Below are 20214 nucleotides of genomic sequence, written 5' to 3'. Positions count from 1 at the left end.
AGGAAGATTTTATTCAAATTTGGCTCAACCACTTAACTATCTGTGTGTAATAAGTGACTTCCTTGAGCTTCCACTTCCTTGTTTATAAATTGAATAATATTCCCTACCCTCACTGTAGAGATGATGGAAATACTTTATGTAAACTGAATAGTATAGAACTTGTGTTAGTTTATTATTCTGAAACAAATAACCCCACAATACTACAATTGGAAAGAAGGAATATTTGTTATATTGCTGGTTCTAGGAATCTGGAAACAGCTAAGTTGAGATCTCCTGTCTTTCTGGGAAGGCTAAAGTAAAGATGTTGACCAAGGTTGCAGTTCCCTCCAGGCTTAATGTAGGGAGAATTAACTTCCCAAGTTCACTCATGTGCCTGTTAGTAGAGCCCAGAAGACCTATCTGCTTCTGAGTTCTCTCACATGGACCTCTTTGTGCAACTGATCTCATAAGGTGGCAGCTGGCTTCTGTCAGAGTGAGCAATCTGAGAACTAGAGAGAATTCAGGACAAGTCACAGTCTTTTAAGACCAAAGCTCAGAAGTAACATCTCATTACTTTAGCCATGTTCTATTTGTTGGAAGTGACAAATAGAAGGTCCTGCTTACACTCCAGAAAGGATTACACAAGGCCTTGAAAATCAGGAGGCAGAGATCAGGAGGTCCTCTTGGAGGTTGCCCTACATTGTACACCAACATAGTGATAATAATATGGCTAGTATTTAATGTGGATTTATTCCTGCCAGGCAGAGCATCTTATACAGTTTATTCTCACATAATCCTGTGAGGGAGGTAGCATTATTATTATCATTTAATGAATGAGAATAGTGATACAAAGAGAGGTTAAGCCATCCTATGAAAGTCTTAAAGTTTGTGTGTAACATCCTCAGGCTTCCAAATATGATAATCTCATGTGCCAGGCAAGTGCTCTACCACTGAGCCACAACTCCAGCCCCTTATTTTTATGTTTTTGAAGAGGGGGTTGGGGGAGATGGGGAGAAGAGAGAGAGGGAAGAGAGGGAGAGGGCACATTTACTGAAATGATATGTACCGTTTCATCAGTTTCCTTATATTTAAAAATGTTGTTTCAAAAAAGATCTATGACTTAAGGGCTAAGTTTGCATTATATCTCTGGAAAGGAAATAACAGCTGTGCACATGACACCTGGCAAATGGTCCCTGCACTCAAGACCTCAGGAACTTGTTATTGTTCTAGCAAAACCGGGCTATTGAGAAGAGAAATAACAGCCTCTCCTCTATAAACTAAACCTGTGGTCAGAACATTTGGTTAGAGGGCAGGAAACAGCAGATAAAGGTAATTCTATTTGGATTCATGCTCAGTAGTGATATCCAAAAAGAGATTTTTAAAGAAAACCACAGTTGGTGCTCAGATATTTAGCCAATGGTACCAGCAAAGCCATAACAGAAGTGGCAGAAAAATTACTGGGTTTTTTGAGGAAGGAGAAAGAAATTGATTTTTTGTCTTTGACTCTGGACCACAATATGGAGTGAACAAATGTGAATAATATATTAACAAGCAAAGTGGTGTGAAGTTTCTTTAATTGGAGAATAAATTATTTTGAATGTAATTATTTTGCATACATTATTATTATTAGCTATTTTAGGACACAATTCTACTGAGGCTTCAGAGTTTCTATTCCTCAAAATTTTGCTTGGAATCAAGGCCTTGAAAATTCTTCGAGCTGAAGGGGACAGCGAAGTTCAGCAGAGATCTAGGAAGTGTTGTGTGGGAAATAGAGAGTAGGGAAGGAGGTCACATTGCTGCTAGTAAAATAGCTTTACTTAACTGATCATATTTATGGCAGGTCAGAAAGAAGATCGGGCCAAGAAGCAGGCTGGATGTATCCATGGAATTTGCTTCTTTCCCTAAGTAATGATTATGGATTGTTAGAAAGAGGTCCAAGAAAACCTGCTCTTAAGATTCCTAATTCTCTTTATACCTGAAGAGACTATGAACTCTCAGTTTTAGTAAAGGGGTGAGGAATCTATGACTTTCTGTGAGCACTCTTATACAACCAATGCACACTTCACTTCAGTCAGTATGCGACATCTATGAGCCCTCTGAGGTCAGAATCTGGTCTCTGTCATCTTTGCCATCCCCACTCTGTGCAAAGTGCTCAGCATGTTGCCATGAGTGCTGAATGGAAATTGATAAGTCTAGTGAGTCTGCATTGAAGGCCCAGGCTAGATGCCTGCACCTGAGAGCAACACCTTCGTCTTCTCACAACCTGAGAAAATCAAACCCAAATATGGAGGCCAGAAGCATCCAAAGAATGTTACATTGCAGTCCTGGTTGACCCATGAAACCATGTACCCATTGATTATTTAAAAAAAAAATATGGAGCTCCTGCATTTCAGGCATTGCCTTAGGTGCTGAGGATCAAAACATAACCAAGACACAATATCTTCCATAAAAGGGCATATTTTTCTTACACTAAAAACATAATCCAATTTGTACAAATTTCTGTTTACATTTGGCTTACAAGAAAAATACCTGTTGCCTACAGCTATGTACATCTATAGTATCATTTATTTTAAAGACTCCAAATTACATGTGATCTGGGCCTGGAATTGCCTCATCATCTTTTTTCGTGGGCGCTAAGTGGTGAGAGCTACTACTTTGGGGAACAATCCAGCCTCACTTGAAATAACTCAGCTTCTCCTGTAATTCTCTTTTTACCTTTTGTATAAATTTTGGTCAAGACATCTGCATTGGAATAATTAATTCCAGCCTTCAAGTATATTTTGAAATCAGCTTAGGCAGCAATGTGTCATAGGTCATGGGATTAGAATCTGGTCCTGGATATCCCTTGTTATTCTGGGTATACTTTCCTTGTATGCTGAATCTTGAGGATGTTCAGAGAAAGATCTTGGGGAAGGGCTTGTGACCAAAAGGTTCAGGATTAGGACAATACAAACAGACAAAGTATTAAATAGTATTCTATCCTTTCCACAAAAGACACAGAATCCCAGATGCTAAGTAAAACATCCTCATAACTAATTTCTGGCCTCTGTAGGTTTCCAAGTAATGCTGAGCCCCAGGAAAGCTTACTCCACTTCCACATACTCTGCAAAATGAAACAAGTTACCACGTTTCAAAGCAGCCATGTAGGACTGTTCAAGCACTTGACTTTTTATCAAAATGGCAATTTCTGGTTTGTGTCTATCAAAAAAAAAAAGGCTCCTCATGGGGTATAAATCACAGACTCTTCGTTGTTTCCCATTCTCCTTGAAAGTAGTAGTTTAAACAATTTATTCCTATTTTCATATTGGTTACACACATAGACATAGTCATCACATGAATTTCCCAAATTGACAGGTCATGCAATGAAGAAGCCAACATGTCAGTTACTGTTAAACCTTATCTTATAGACTGCTATATTTTTTGTTTTGTTTTTTAAAAAGAATATGGATCACTTCTGGTTGTTTCAAGGAGGAGGAAGAATTAAAGAAATCAGGAAGTAACTCTGCTTGTCTTTATTTCAAAATATAGAGAAGAGGCCCACGTTGCTGTAAAGATTTGGGCCATACCTGGAGAAACTGGATAGTTCAAGTGGAGGCCTCCTTGGGAGGTGGTTATTCCTGGAACAATGAGAAAAGACAAAGGCCAAGGAAAAGAAGTTCTTGGATGAGGAAATGCAGCCTGCTGGGAGGCCTGCTCTTGGCATAATTTGAAGAAAAGTCTACTGTTGTGCACTGAACTGAGAAAGTCCAACAGGGGAAGAAAGAATTCTGAGAAAAAACAATGAAGATAAAAAATAAAATTAAAAATACTATCTTATTTTATTTGAACTTTTGCTCCAGATTAATCTCAATTATAATGCTGATTCATTTCACATAGAGAAGTTTTTGATGATATTGTCAAAATGAAGAGAATGGGTGTTTTGACCTATTGAAAAAGAATCAACTACCTATTCTCTCTCTACCTCCTCCTCCTCCTTTGTGTTCTTCTTCTTCTCCTTCTATTCCCCCTAAATCCCTACATCCTCACATCATCCTGTCTTTCTTCCTTTCCTTTTCTCCCTCTTCTTATCCATCCTCTCTCCTTCTTCTGAAAGAAGACAAGAGCTGGCCAGCTGGCTCCTACAAGGCTTCCTCCCAATTCTAGAACCCATATGTGTTCTCTAGAATTAAATCTCATTAGTAACCAGTACACACCCAAAACCCAGTGCCTCTGGACAGATAACTCATATTTGGCAAAGTTTCTTGTTTGCTAGCTCTACCCATTTTTCACTGTCTCATCACAACCCAAGACACACACACATACACATACATCCCTTGAGTGTCAATTTAAGCTAAGAAGTCCAGATCTCGCTGAACTTGGAGTGCCAATGCTCACACCATTGCTTCCCTGTAGCATGATACCTAACACAGAGGACCATCCAGAGAAAAATGCTTGAATAAATTATGAAAAATTCATGAATATGGCCAAAATATAAAAAGCCTGAATGTAGGCCTCCTATAGTGCCAGATTTTCATAGAGAAGCTTCATGTTTCCAGGGCAGTTTTACAACAAAAGTCAATTGTCCTGATTCAGTTTCATTTCTCACCCCCATGACCATATCCACAAAAGACCATTTGTCAGCCTATAGTAGTTACACGGTAATGAATAGAAAGCAGCAAAGACAGATTCGTTCATCCTTTTTTTCAAGCAAATATTATCATGTTAAACACTGTGCTGGGTACCAGGGATCTAACTGGAAACAAGGTAAGAGTCAGTCTGCACCTTCATAGAACTTATTTTTTTATTGAGTACTTAAACTGGGAAATGGGCCAGACTTCCTAGAGCTGGATGCTTCCTCTCTATAGCATATTATTTAAAACTTTAATTACTACATGTCACGGATAGTCACCATTGCTGGCTGAAAGCTGTAGAAGGTCATAGGCCAAAGTTATACCACATGAACATCCAAGCACTTAGCATATCTGCAGCATCTAGGAAAATGGTATTCTCTTCCTCAAAAATTACTGCTGGTCTCCTTAAAGTAAGAGATGTTATATACACATCTAAACTTTTTAGTCTATGAAAGAACAATTTGGAGCTTGGAACTTGTTCCCTTTTCAAATTTAACAGTAATTAAAGGGAAACCCAAAGTTCTGACAACTCATCTATGTTCGATACACAGTGAGCTATGACTTTTTTTTCCAAGAGTGGACATAGATTGGTATTATTTGTACCACATCCTCAGGGCCATTTTTCTGAGTAAATAATAATTAACATGTGAAAGTCTGCTTGTGAGCGTGGTTCATGGCCCCCCACATGGTCAAGTAGTAGCTGCCCAAACAGGGCTGGAAAGGATTGGTCAGGGTGGGTCTGAAATTGTTGTGCAACTAGTCCCTAGGCCTGTCACAGGGCCAGCCTGGGCCATGGAACTGACTGTACGTGCAGTGTACAAGGAGAATGGGTTCAGTTCCGGCCAAAACAAGTGAACAAAAATCATGACTGATAGAATTGTTCATGGAATTATTAAACCAAAGAAGACATGTGTGTGTTGGTTGTGAGGGAAGGGTGAGAACATTTGAAGTCAATGCTCTTATCTTAGAACAAAGAGCCACTCCAGCAGATGCCTGTCCCTGAAAGGAGACCAGAGGCTTAGTGTAGAGGCCACAGTGCTAAAGAACAAGAGTTCAAAAGTTCAAGAATGGAGTCCTAAAAAAACAGCATTTTAAAAAATTCTTGTGTCCTAACACAAAATGACAGAACCAATTTTGTCCCTTCCCCTTAACCTCCTGACTCTGACTTGAAATAGTAGTGTCAGGACAGAATAATCCGAGTAACTACAAATATTCATGGGTTGGAGATGAATAAACCTCTCAATCATCTAGATGCGTACTTAGACAGGTCTAGATTTTTGTTGTTGTTGTTTTCCATTCCAAGAACACATCGAGATGATTTAGTGCATTTTCCATCGTTTCTATTATGTGTGGAATCACATAAACATTATTTGAGCATATTAACCAAATTCTTTTTGAAGAAATGGAAACATTTATCCCCGAAAAAAAACAAGATTCCCAAGATACCTAACCCTTCCCTAAACCCAATTTTAAATTTAACTTGAATTCTAAAGTGTGCAAGGACAATTCTTTCTCCAAATAAATTTGTTCGAATAAGCATTCTTTGATGTTCTATCCTTTTAGAGAAGCCTGTGATAAGCAAGTTGCTTGATGTTCAATAGAGCATCACTAAATAGAGCAGGCTTCTTCATTCTCTGACAAAACAGAAACAAATAAGGAAATAAATAAAAGTGAAAATATAGCTGCTTTAGATGAAACAGTGGTCCCAGTTTTATATTTGAGCATGCCTATTGATTTCAAAACCTGACCTAATGTATAGCATGGGCAGACTTATAACACAAACCTTGATTAACATTTCCTGCTCCCTCAGGATTGGTTCAATTGACTCACCTGCATGACTCTATGTTCCCATTTCCTCTGTCTTCTCTCTCTTAGGAGGCTGAGGTTGTCTCAATCCTGTCCTTGTTCAAGAAACCATTCATGTATCATTCATCACCTTGGAATAAGAATACAGAAGCATTATCTCTGGGCTGTGAATAGTTATCCCTTTCCTCGATATATATATCCAAAAGATTTAAAATCAGCATAGTACAATGACACAGCCACATCAGTGGTTATAGCTGCTCAATTCACAATAGCTAAGCTATGGAGCCAACCTAGATCCCCTTCAACAGATAAATGGATAATGAAAATGCGTTGTATATACACAATGGAGTATTACCTAGGCATAAAGAAGAATGACTTTATGACACTTGCCAGCGAACGGAGGGATGGATCTGAAGACTACCATGCTAAGTGAAATAAGCCAGTCCCCCAAAGCCAAATGTTGAATGTTTTCTCTAATATGTGGATGCTAACCCACAATAAGAGGGGTGTGTTTGAAGGGAAGAATAGAAGTTCAGTAGATTAGACAATGGGGAATGGAAGGATGGGAGGGGGATATGAAAAGGAAAGAGAGTGGAATGAATCTGACATGATTTTTCCATGTACCTACATGAAAACAACACAGTGAACCCCACCCTCATATACATCCAAAGGAATGGGATCCTAACTGGAATAAGATATATTCCATGCTTGGATAATTATATCAAAATGGATTCTGCTGTCATGTGTAAATAAAAAGAACAACAGCAACAAAAACCAAAAACCCCAAATGGGAAGAGTAACCTTAGAGATTTAGAAAAAATAGAGGAAATTTTTCTCTTTCCCCAAACAACCAAGAAAAAGATTCCGTGGCCTAGAAAAAGGTGAGAGCAGACAGATTCCAGGAATTGGGAGAAAAGCAAATGGAGGGGCACCTGAAGAGGCAGTCCACCTCTATGCCACTAAGCATCTCTGGTTGCCAGCACAGAAACTCATGGGGATTGAGTCCCAAGTCACCAACCTCAGGATCTCCCTTTGAGGACATCATCCGTGTGGTCCTGGAGCACCACATGGATTTTTTGTTTGATTATCCTCCTCTGAGAAGCATCTCTTCTGTTGGTCACTGTACAGGGTGAATGCCCGTGTGTGTTCAAACACTTTGCTTAGGACCTGCACCCCCACCGAGCTACTCACTGCCTGTGCTCAGCTCTTCAATCAGTGGCCCATAATGGCTTATTCATAAGCCATCCATCCCTCAATCCCTTGGACCCTTAGGAGCTGATATTTTAGGAAGAAAACCCTCTCACACCTGAACATCTGGGAATAGATGGACATTTGTGTTTTATCTTGAGTTATTGCTGCCCTCTCTAGTAATTTCTTCATCTTAAGTTTACAAAGTTGTAGATTTATCATTATTAATGATATTTAAAGTTTTAATTCTGCTTTATGTGCATTTGCATATTTTTATCTTTTTTTGGTAATATTACTAATGTGTAGTTTCTCTACTCTTGGGGGGACTTATCTTGCCAGAGATTGGTCTATTTTGTTGGTTTCTTTTAAAAAATGAGCTTTAGTTTTTTTTTGTTCTAATCTTTTATATCTTTTTAAAATTTTTCTTGATTTCTACTGCTATTTTTATATTTTTCTTTGGCTAAATAGAGTTAATCTTGGTTTCTTTCTTTTAATTTTTCTTTTGTTTCTTAAGGCACACACTTAGCTCAGTATTTTAGTCTTTTTTTCTAACATAATTATTTATGATAGCATATTTTCCTCAAAGAGCCATTTATCTATGCTTCACTGATTTTGTTAATCTTTTAAGATTATCATTCAGAACTAAGTTTTAAAATTTTTTATGATTTTTTATTAATCCAAGAATTATACAGAAGTTTTTTTTTTATGTTCTAAGTATATGGAGTTTCTATGTTAATACGTTTAAAGTGAATTTTTAACTTACTCTTCATACTATTGTCAAAAATACCAGAGTGAATCTTGACATCAAGTATTTCCACAAGACATTAATTTAAAAGTATATAAATAAATTGCAGAGAGATCAGTATGGGGAGGGAGACCAGAGAAGGGAAAAGGAGAAGAGGGGAAAATGCTGGTGACTGAATTAGTGCAAATTATATTCCATGATTTTGTGATTATGTCAGAATGTATTCCAATGTTATGTATAACTGAAAAGAAACAATTAAAAAATCACAGTCTGTATATCTTTTGAGAGGAATCTGTTGAGGCTTTCTTTGTGGCTCTGTAAATTGTCAGATTTGAAATGTGCTCTAAGTGTGCTTGATATAAATGTCTTTTCTCTATCATACGTAGAAACCTATGTATGATTCTTTGGTCAAGAACAATTTCTGTATTACCTAAATCTTCTATATTTTTGCTAATTGATACGTCTAATTGAGCGTGATATGTTGAAGTGATCTACACTGATGGTCAATTGATAACTGTATTCATTTTGCTTTATGTATTTCCCAACTATTTTATTAGATGCATACATGTTTAAGGTTGCATTATATTCTTGATTATTTAAAGCTTTTTCATTTTTACACAGTGCTATTCTTCCTCACCAGTAATATTTTTGTTTTAAAATCTATTTCATCTGATACAAGTAGAAAGATGTGAGCTTTTTGGACACCAGCACCATTCTAAGATCTACTCCTGCCTCCTGCCCTGGGAAGAAAGTGTCTTGGAAATAAACCTCGCTTGTTATTTCACACATAGACACACACACACACACACACACACACACATTCTCTCACATACAAGACACAACCTACCCAGTGAATTCACTGGACAAATTAATTTTAACTTTGGCATATTGAAGGAACATCTGGGAATCCTCACATGAGGCAGATTTATGCTGTGCCATCACTGTACTTTCTCATTCCCATCACCTCCTTCCTCATCCAGACGTGAAACCCTTTGGGTAGTGCTGTCAGCTGTTATCTAGTAACAACACTCATGTGTGCATGTTCTGATTCTCCAACTGGACTTTTGATAGGAATTCTGGCTATCCAACATCTCTGTCTTGATATTCTCCATAAATCTTGGCAGCATAATAGGAACATATGTTTTCCTTTTTGACCATGCTCAAGGCTGCCAGCACCCTGTCTTCAACTGGAAATTGCTCTGAACCTTGCCAGAATTATTGCTACAGTATGCTGCTGCAGTATGCCTCTAAAGTTCTGTTGTTTACGTTATTGTGTTTTTTTTAAGACCTGTCCTTTCTCCGTGCTATTAGTTTTATCCCTAGAAACTCAACTTTTGCCCAGTTGGCTATGTTTTCACTATGTTTCTTAACTTTTTTCCTCTTCTTTTTTCTTCTTCTCCTTTTATTTATTTATTTATTTATTTGTTTGTTTATTTTTTATATTTTTTGGTACCAGGGATTAAACCCAGAGAGCTTTATCACTGAGCCACATTCTCAGCCCTTTTTTATTTTTTATTTTGAGACATGGTCTTATCAAGTTGCTTAGGGCCTTGCTAAGTTGCTGTGGCTGATGGCTAACTTGCAATCCTCCTGCCTCAGTCTCCCAAATCACTGTGATTACAGGCATGTACCACCACACCCAACCTATGTTTCATTTTTAAATTTTAAAGATAATTTTTTCAGTTATAAATTATATAATGAATATATAAATAAAATAAGATATTTTTAAATACAGGGAAAGAATAATTTTAGTTATCACCAGAAATCACACCTCTTAAAGACCACTATTATTAATCTGTTGCTATATCTCATCTCATTGATTCATTCATATGTATATAGTTTTTGTTTTACAAAACTGAAATACATGTATGTATTTTACAATACAGTCTGCTTTCTGACTTCCTTCTCACTGAAGATTATATCATAAGTACTTTATCATGGCAATAATTTCTTTTACAAATGTGTTTTTATGTTAACATTTGGCTGCAATTTTTATTTAGTTATATGTTCAATTTTTATTTAGCTTAGTTTATTTAGGCAGTGTCCTATTCTTGGACATTTAGATTAATTCCAATTTATTGATATGGTAACAGAATGCTGCTATGAACATTCTTGCTCATAAGTTCCTGCGCCTAGCTCTGATTGGTTCCTTATGACAAAGTTTTAGCAATGGATTTCTGCCAAGTACTTTTCCATCTTATCAAGCACTTTTCCATCTCATCAAGATACTCTGTTTTGCATCATTGCCTTTGGCAAGTGATCATCCACTCAGGCTTCTACAATATTACACTCCAGTCAGAGTCCATGGCTTCATCAGGCCTCTATTGGGAAGTGAGAAGAGACGTCAGCGGATGTTTCTTTAGATTTTATTCAGGGTTAAGCCTTTTTGTGGCTGTAAGTGTTACTATTCACTTACAATGACAAATGCATTGTGAGAAGTAGTGAGAAAGCCCCTCTATAAACTTCCTGGGCTAGCACCTCGTGAGATATGGGCATCACCCACTTCAGCTTCAGTGATCTTATGCCTGGTTATGGAAAACTTAGCTAAACATTACAACTTCATGAAAATTTGAAGCATTTGGAATCAAGTTCTTTATTAGGTCTAACTCATCATTTCCTAAAGCTCCATCTATCCATAGTTAAAATTTGAGCAGAGCTTTACCCAGAAATTAAACACACAATTCACCTTCTGACTCTTCCATGGGTCTGATGTGCAAACTTGAATAGCTTTGACGTAGAAGGATGCTTTTCATATTTCCCATTTGGAGCCAGAATTGGAGCACTGAGTCCAATGAATTCTTGGGGCAAATGTTTCTGACCAGACACTTCAGCTGTACTCCTATGTTATACCCTTTAAGTTCTATTTTCTGTTAAAAAAAAAAAAGTTAGGACAGTGGGAATAATAACACTAGCTTCTGTTTTTCCATGTTTTTCTTGTTCCCGAAACTCCACCCTTTACGGTTCATCTCCTTCAATCCTCTCATCATTGAAAGGTAAATATTATTGTTCCTTTCCTTTTAGTAGTTAAGAAACCAAGGCAAAATCAGCTGGGTAGTTTGATATAAGATTCTAATTCAGGAAACATACTGAAGATCAAAATGAAGTCTTAGAAACTCAGCCCACAGCCCATGGAGATATCATGAATTTTTACTTTCCATGGATGAGAGAGAGAGGATGAGGGTGGGAGGAGGAAGGAATGAAGGAATAAGGGAGGGAGAAAGAAAAGAAAGAAATAGAAGTTGAGAACAAAAGAAAGAGTCTCAAGTAACTTCAATATGTAAGTGATGGGAAGAGAGATGAGTCAGTAAAGGTAACTACAAAGAAGTGCAAATTAGAGGAGAACCTGAAGAAAGTGGTAGAGGAGAAGTGATTTTCAAAATGGAAAGAGGTCTCAACAAATATCACCAAGCACTAGAGTATTAAAATAAGGCGTAAAGTGTGTCTATAACTCAAATATCCATCAGTAGAGGACACAACAAACGGCCTTATGTTAGCATGAGGAACTGTTATGCAGCAGTAAAAATTAATGAAATAAATTGACATGCAACAATTGGGTGAATCTTGGCATATGACATTAAGTGAAAGGAATAGTTCCTAAAATAATTACAAATAGCATGACACTCTTTATAAAATTAAAAAAAAATACAGTTTGAAACTAAAATAAGGAATATAAACACAGCATTTATTTAGGTGAAAGGAATAAAGACATGGGATAAACACGAGAATGGAATCCTAATTAGAATAAGTTCCATTCCATGTATGTATAATATGTCAAAATATACTCTACTGTCATGTACATCTAAAAAGAAAAAAATTTTAAAAGAGATGAGATGAATAAATTCAGCATATTTAGATGTAAGTTATTTTTGAGGTTTTCTTTCATGCATATTTTTTTATAAAATATTTATTTGTAGATGGACACAATACCTTTATTTTATTTATTTTTATGTGGTGCCAGGGATCAAACCCAGTGCCTCACATATTCTAGGCAAGTGCTCTACCATTGAGCCACACTTGGGCCCCATCATGCATATGTTGAAATAATAATTTATATTAAAAATGAGCTAAAGGAAGATGGGTCTTAAATAGGCCCATGATGAATATGCCATCAACCAAGAGTTATGATGTTCCAATTCAGTGCCTTCAAAAATAAGAAAGCAAAAGAAAAAAGATTTTAAAAGGAAGGAAAGGAGAAAAGGAGAGCAAGAAGACAAGTCTCTTGGATTGGGCAATCAGGAAGTTGGTCACTGGTAGCCTTCAGCAACAGTTTCGGTATGTCACAGAAGCAGAAGATAACTTTCAGTAGTGCCAAGTCTACTTTTTTGAGAACTTTGAGAAGTGAAGGAGGTAGGATGTTGAAAGGAGAGCCCCAAACTGCCCGGTGGCCTCTGGGCCAGACTTTCAATTCCCAACCCTGCTGTTAATACTTGGGGAAGTTTACCTGACTTCCCTGTGTCTCAGATTTCTCAAACATAAAACTGGGAAAGATAATAATTAATAGTGCCATTAGAGTTTTAAATGAGTAATAAAATATTTGGAAAAATGGCTGACATGAAACAAATCCCCTATAAGTGTTTGAAATACAAGTATAGCTAGGGAGTCTAAGCAGTTTTGTTTTTAAATTTCAAAAACTGTGAGATATTGGAAATTAGAATATTAGATTAGATTAGACTTATAGAAGAGAAATGTGGTAATAAATGGGATAAAGTCCTGGAAGAGAAGAGCAGGAAAGGAGTCCAGAGGGCAGAAGAGATTTTTCCTAGATGAGAAAAAGGCCAGACCTTCTCCTGAGAATACAGAAAAAGAGATAATGATGGGTGCCGAGATAGAAACTTTCAGGTAAGCAATGAAGGAGAGGAGATGAGTCAGGGAGTTTCCATCCAACAGACCCTGCAGCATTGCTATTCAATTGGCCAAAGGTGCAGAGAACTTGAAGAAAGTATTGATGATCTGGATTTTCTACCATGAGTCATGGGAGAGGAAACTTATTAGACACACACATACACACACACACGCACACGTACACACATGCGCACACAACTGTGAAGTGGTGGCGAACATACAGCCCCAATTGGATATATGCAGTGATAATAATACTAATGTACATAATCATGTGTGATTCAATATTTCAATAAGTGGTTGTGCAAGCTGGGAAGGTACATAATTGAATGGTGCCAAGGTTTGAAACCTGCAGCCTGGATGTTTGGGGAGGGCTGGAACACTGGAGATTCTGACCTGAGTTTCAAGTGAATAAAATGACACACATGGTAAAGCTGGCATACACCAAGAAGTTAAGCCAGGAGACGGGGTAGCTTATGGGAAGAAAAGGCAATGGCAGAGGGCCTAGAAATCTCAATTGGCTTGATCTGATGTCCCCATGAATAAGAGAGTTGAAGGGAGGAATTCAGAGGGGTAGAGTAGTTTCTACCTTAGAATATTTCCGGTTGCTGTAAAGAATAGGCGTGGGCTTAAGAATATACAGCAGAATGGAAATAAAAGTGATTGCAGTAGAAAATAATTACACTCTCTTTATATCTACAAAGAAAGAGGTTTCTTCCTGTCCGCAGGCTGTGAGCTCCTTGCTGATAGCAGCTGTGGCAGCAGAGGTGTGGTCTTTTCCACAACCTCATGGTGTGATGCAATTCAAAGAAAGTGGAGTGGGAGCTGAGGATCTGGTGACTCTTGGAACTCTTTAATGAGGACAGAAAATGATGCAAATCAAGGATGCAATGTGGGTGGGGTGGCTGTGGGACTACGGAGGGCACAGCGGTGAGTCATGGGAGCTTTTCATAACAGGCCAGCAGATCTTACCATCCGCCCTCAGCTGTGCCTGGAGGAAGTTCTAAAAATGTCCAGGAAGAGCACATGGTCCCACAAGCAGCATCACTTGTGGTAGACGACATCCTCCCTGCTTAAGTGTTTCTGGAAATGTGGGAACAAACATTTTCTCTGGTCTCTGGAAAAATATTCTAAAGCTCGACTGTTTTAGGTCTTGAGGGACGTTGATGTCAGCAACTCTTCGGTCCTTTGGTCTCTGGAACTCATTCAAATCAAGCTTTCTCCTAAGTTTTTTCAGTCTCCTCAAACACAGAAGATCAAATGTTTCCAATACGCCTGTCTCCACCCAGCTAGCTGTGCACCTCTCAGAGGGGGATGCCATCAGTTCCGTTTGTTTAGCATTTGTAATTAGAAGCCCTGTTCTCTTAAAGACATAGCCTATTGCTGCAGAACACAGATTGTCCTCCCATATGAGGAGAGGATGAAGGGGAGAGGCAAGGTTTCATGGTGGCACAATGGGAAAATATGGATCTCAGAACATATTTGACCTGAACTCATTTTCTGGCTCTGCCTTTGATAGCCTTATCAATTGAGGAAATTAATCTTTTTGACCCTTAATTATTTTATCTGAAACATGAAGACAACAGTGTCCACTTTACAGAATCAATGGTAGAGTTAATTATGACAACATTTATAAAATATCATGTGTAATAGTACATGATGAGGTAATAAGCCCACATGAACCCCCTACTTTTGCTTATATAAGTGTCATGCCCTGGGTCTGTGACAGTGTCATCTGATATTCTGCTATTAAATTCCTAAGACTACAACAAATTCATAATTGTTCTCCTGTGAGTTGATTTTTATATTCTTTCAATGGATACTTATTTCCAATTTGACTTCTATCGCTTTGCATGGTTCTCCATATCCTATCTTTAGATGGTGTGTAGCATGGGAAGATCAACTCTGGAGTACAGGACTGTGGGACCTACAATAAGAATATAGCATATTGCACCAGAGCCAAAATCATACACTGCATTCTCAAGGGGTTTTGAATCATTCATTCTTTTGGAATTATACATACATGTATTAAATTAACTTCATACAAATGCATGTTGTTAATAAGACAGACGCTTTGACACATGATCTTATTCCTTTAGAAAACTAAGCATTACATATTCAGTGAAATTTATTTATTGATATTAATTATCCTTCAGAGAGTCTTCAATCATGCATTAAAAAATCTAAGTAGTTCTCAAATGTTTTTGCACATTGGAATCACTTCATGATCTTTAAAAATATAGGTTCCTCTTCGCAACTTTCAGACACTGTGACTTAATCAGTATAGAGTGTGACCTGGATGTCAGGATTTTCCCAAAATGACTCTAGTGTACAGCAAAGTTTGAGAACTGCTGCCTGAGGCTACTATCTACCCAAGAGCCATCAAAAAATGATGCTGACATCTGTACATGTGTGTTAACAGGAATATTACTCAATTTGAATTCACTGAGTCATTCAACAAATATTTGTGAGACATTGGGAGATACATCCTTGTTAAAATATATGGTTTTAGGAGTGCTAATGCAATTGAACTTTCTTAAGTAATTAGGGAAAACACCTCAATTCAAGATGAAGCATAGCATTTGTTAAGTCAAGTATTAACTTTGACCTCCAGCAAAAAGGAAAACTTTGCAAACTGTCAGAACAGTCTATTGTCACTTTCTCTTTAATTCTATTTTCTCTATCAGTGTACTCAGATTTTAGTTACATACAAAAGTATGAAAGTAAACCAGACACAGGCTGGTTCTCACTTGCATTTTCAAGAATTTTATTTGCATTTGTGAGAATTTTATTTGCATTTGTGAGAATTTTATTTGCATTTGTGAGAATTTTATTTGCATTTGTGAGAATTTTATTTGCAGGAGGATTTTATTCTAGTGAGAGCTGTATGATATATCCTTGACATAATTAGGAAATAATATCCCCCTCCAAATTAATTAATGACTAAAAGCAACTGCAGATTGCCTAAACAATTGAGGGACAAAAGCTTTGCCTGGGTCAAAAGGGAGAAGATGAAGAAGAATTAAGGGATTAATGAAGAAAGCTTCAAGGAAGAAATAAAACTTAAACTAGGTTTGGAAGTTGTGGCAGAATTTTCAGGGTGAGATTAAGAGTAAGTGTTCTAAAAAAAAAGAGCAGATGTTCTGTAAAGTAAGCATAAAGGGGTACAGAAGAGGATGAGTGCTAAATGATAACATCAGAATCGAGAGTTTGTTCCTTATGCAATCGAAAAGAATAACTTAGAGATTTCTTACAAAATCATGTGACAACAAGCTCAGGATGGATGGGTCTTGTTCACCGCTGTATGACTGGTTCCTAGAAAAGGATGCACCATACAGTATGCATTCATCAGCTTTCTATTACCATAATCAATGTCTGAAATAGTCAAATTATAAAGAACATTGGTTTATTTGGGCTCTCAGTTTTGGAAGCCTATGATTAATTGACACCATGGTGGCAAGGCAGCACATCATGACAGAAGCATGTGGCAGAGCAAAACTGCTTACCTAATGCCAGGAAAAAAAGAGAAGGACCAGGGCCCCACAATATTCTTTGATGACATTCCTCCAGGTGACCCAAAGACCTCCTTCTAAAAGGCACATCCACTTAGGGTTTCCACCTCCTCCTAACAGCACCAAACTAGGGACCAAGCCTTTAACACCTGGGCTGTAAGGGGCCATTCCTCATTTAAACTATAGCACAGGAAGCCTTCATAAACTTTCTGAATAAATAACTAAAGAAAAACACAGAAGAAGGAAGAATGCTGAATCAATTAGGTATTTATTTGATAGACATTTATTAAGCACTACTGAATGCTTGGTTACATGCTAGCAATTTAGGATAAACACAGTCTTTATTGTCCTTAAAGTGCATTGCCTTGATTGTTAAACTTTCACTTGCCCAAGATTCACCCAAGGAACTCATTAAAAGTACCTATCACGGGGATTCAACCCCCTGAGATCCCAGAGAGTCTGACTGAGACTATCTGGGCTGGGACTCAGGAATAAACATTTTAATAATGGCTTTCCTTTGCCTCTAGGTGTTCTTATTCAACTTTTTTTCTTTATTTCCTTTCCTTTCTTTTCTTTTTTCTCGTGCTGAAGATGAATCCAGGGCCTTGTGCATGCTAGGTGAGTGCTGTACCAACTGAGCTACATCCCCACCTTGATTCCAGGTTCTCTAATATCATGGATCCAAGAATTTTATTCTATGAGACCTTAGTTCAGAAGAAAAGTCACAATAATCATAACACCAAAACATATTCTTCAGTGAGTGTGAATGTTGGACTAGGTACTGTAGCAGAACCTCCCTCAGGAGATGACATACATGGTACCACTTGAATGAAGTCCTCAAGAATGCGTTAAAGCTTTCCAGAAGGTCAGGAATGAGAAGAGAGAGTTCCTGGCAGAAGGAACATTAGGTTAAGTGTGAAAAATATAGAGCATTAAGGAAAGAACAATTGGTTTGGCACAAATGTTTGATGAATTTGGGTACACAATTTCTCTTAATACCATAAAGTATTTTGTCTGCTTGGTCTGGAGTTGTTAGAAAAGAAAAGACTAGTAGTGCTTAAATTTGGCAGATCAGATAAACCAAAGAACTTAAGAATGGTATTACATGGAGAGATCAGCACCAGGTGGCTACAATCACATGTCTAAGAGTCTGACTTCATTCAACTGCCTAGATATCAGCACAAATACATATGTAGTTGTCTGATTGTAGGAACTTCCATAAATCCAATCCTAGGAAAACTGAGCTATGAAAAGCAGAAGAAAAGGTTTTCTTATTACTAACTTCCTCTCTACTAAGAATGTTTTTGCTTAATCAAGAATATGTGACCTTTCATCTTAATTACCAAGAATGGAACAAATAATATCCCGACTAAATAAAAATCATTTGATAACAATTCTCAAGGAAGAGCTTCGGCTATTTATAAAAGTTGGCAAACATGTCCAGAGACAGGTTTAGTCATCCTCACAAATCCATAGGCTAATCTTTAATTCTCCCTGCCTGCAAAGAAGAATATGCAGAAGATTATCCCAACAATAATATTTGCTTTTAAAAAAAAATAGTGATGCTGCTGGCTTTTCTTTTTACATGAAACATGCCGCAGTCTGGCTGGGCACAAAATCACGAGCCACTTACAGCCTTGTAGATTCAAACAGCAATTCTTTATTCCCGAACTGTCACCGGCACTCTACACGCACGTTCTGGGCAAAATCCACACTCTCCACCGGGCTCTGAATCCCAAATACTCTCTGAATCCCGCGAGAACTCAACGGGAACTCAAGGCGCCTGAGGCAGCAGGATACACCCTATTCCCAGCAGGAATCACCTTAAACCTGGAACCGCCCTAAACCCAGACGCCCTAAACCCGGATCCACCCTGGTCCTTGAGCAAGGTCACCTTTCATGCAAAGTCACTGCAAATGACCTGGGTCCACAATGGAGAGTCCTTCCTCTAAGCAACATGGGGTAGGCTGACAAGGAAATTGCCATGTGTCGTACCTACTTAGCTATGGCTCTCAGCAGAAACATATAGGAGGTGAGTTTTGTGAATTATTCAAGGAGAATGAATCAGGTGGACCAAGACTGCCATTCAGTTTGAGAGCCCACCATACTTATCTTCTTGCATAAGTCAGGTATTTTACCTCAGGCAAGCTTGGTGATCCTTTAACCATGAGACATGCTAGGCCAAGAGACTGTCAACCGTCAATTTGGGGGATCCTAAGATCCTTTCCATGCATCTCTGGAAACAATTACTAATTTAAAGCTCAGAAGTCTTTTGGGGACTTCTGTACCCTCAGATTTTGGAGGGGTTGCTTTTTTACACTGCCTGGTGTCTCAGATAAGAGGACCACATCTCCTCGGCTTCGTAGACCACACCACTGCCACTGAAATATACCATGAAAAGGGGAAGCAGCACCAGTGCATGTGAGGGGATCCCCAGGAGCCAGGGAATGGGAAGTTATTGCATTAATGACAACAGGGCAGATTCCAATGACCTAAAGGCAGCTTGACTTTTTCCTGCCACATTTCTTGTGTCCTGAAAGCCAAGACCTTGCCCTGTATCACTGGCTCTCCTATCTGCAAAGCAGCATCCCTTAGTGATGGCCCTTCCCATCTCAGCTCCTTCCCTTGAAGTTTTCTCTCCCACAGGGATGCAACACCTGGCTATTCTAGCTCTTTTCAGCATTTCATGATCATTTGTTTTTCTTCTTGTGTCCATACTAACTGAACTGGGCTGTATTCCATGCTAGTGAGCATAAGTCTCCTTTTTTGGCCTCTTTAAATTTATAATCAATTTAAAAGGTATGTAATGAAAATTATTTGGGGAAGCCTGCATTCAAAAGAAGAATCATCATCTCCTCTCTCTGGGACCCTGTTTGTGAGGTGCTCTAAGTGAAAAAGCTGAATCATCCTTGAACAAACTCCAGTGGACTGGATTTAAATAGATGTCTCTGAATCAGACTTTGCTCTTTGATCCCATTCCCTCAACATTGCTTCATCTTTGCTCTGTTTTTTCCTCTTGAATTATTTTTATTCATAGTGATGTCAATGGCAATGTGGAGGGTGGAGTTGTCATTTGGTTCTTTCAAGTTCCAGTTGGGTCCGAGTTTACAAATTTTGCTCTCCATAACACTGTGGCGTGTTTCCTTGCAGAAGTTTTAACAATTGTATAAAAGTCTTTCCCATCTTGTGGGTGTACAGTCCCTAACCTGGCATAAAAATCCTAGGAACTATGTACCTCCCAAACAACCTCTGAAGTGCTACCAGACTCACTGCCAAAAAGGCACAGCCATTACACTTTCATGGTGACTTAAAATTCTTAAGGCTAGCCCCTATAAATTGTAGAGTAATTGACCACTTTTGTTTTTCAATCTTAAAGTCTAGGTGTCCTATAGAAGATGCTGTTTGTACATTGCTTAGCACAAAGGACACTTGCAGACGGCTTTCATTCAGGACAGTGTCTTACTCCATCTGTCTTTCTAGGCACAATCATTGACCTTATAGCCGGCCTATGAACAGGGAAGATGGGACAGTAAAG

This window comes from Marmota flaviventris, chromosome 4, assembly GCF_047511675.1.
Source record: "Marmota flaviventris isolate mMarFla1 chromosome 4, mMarFla1.hap1, whole genome shotgun sequence".
NCBI lineage: Eukaryota > Metazoa > Chordata > Mammalia > Rodentia > Sciuridae > Marmota > Marmota flaviventris.
The sequence above is the reverse complement of the archived record's forward strand: the minus strand, read 5'-3'. Positions refer to the sequence as shown.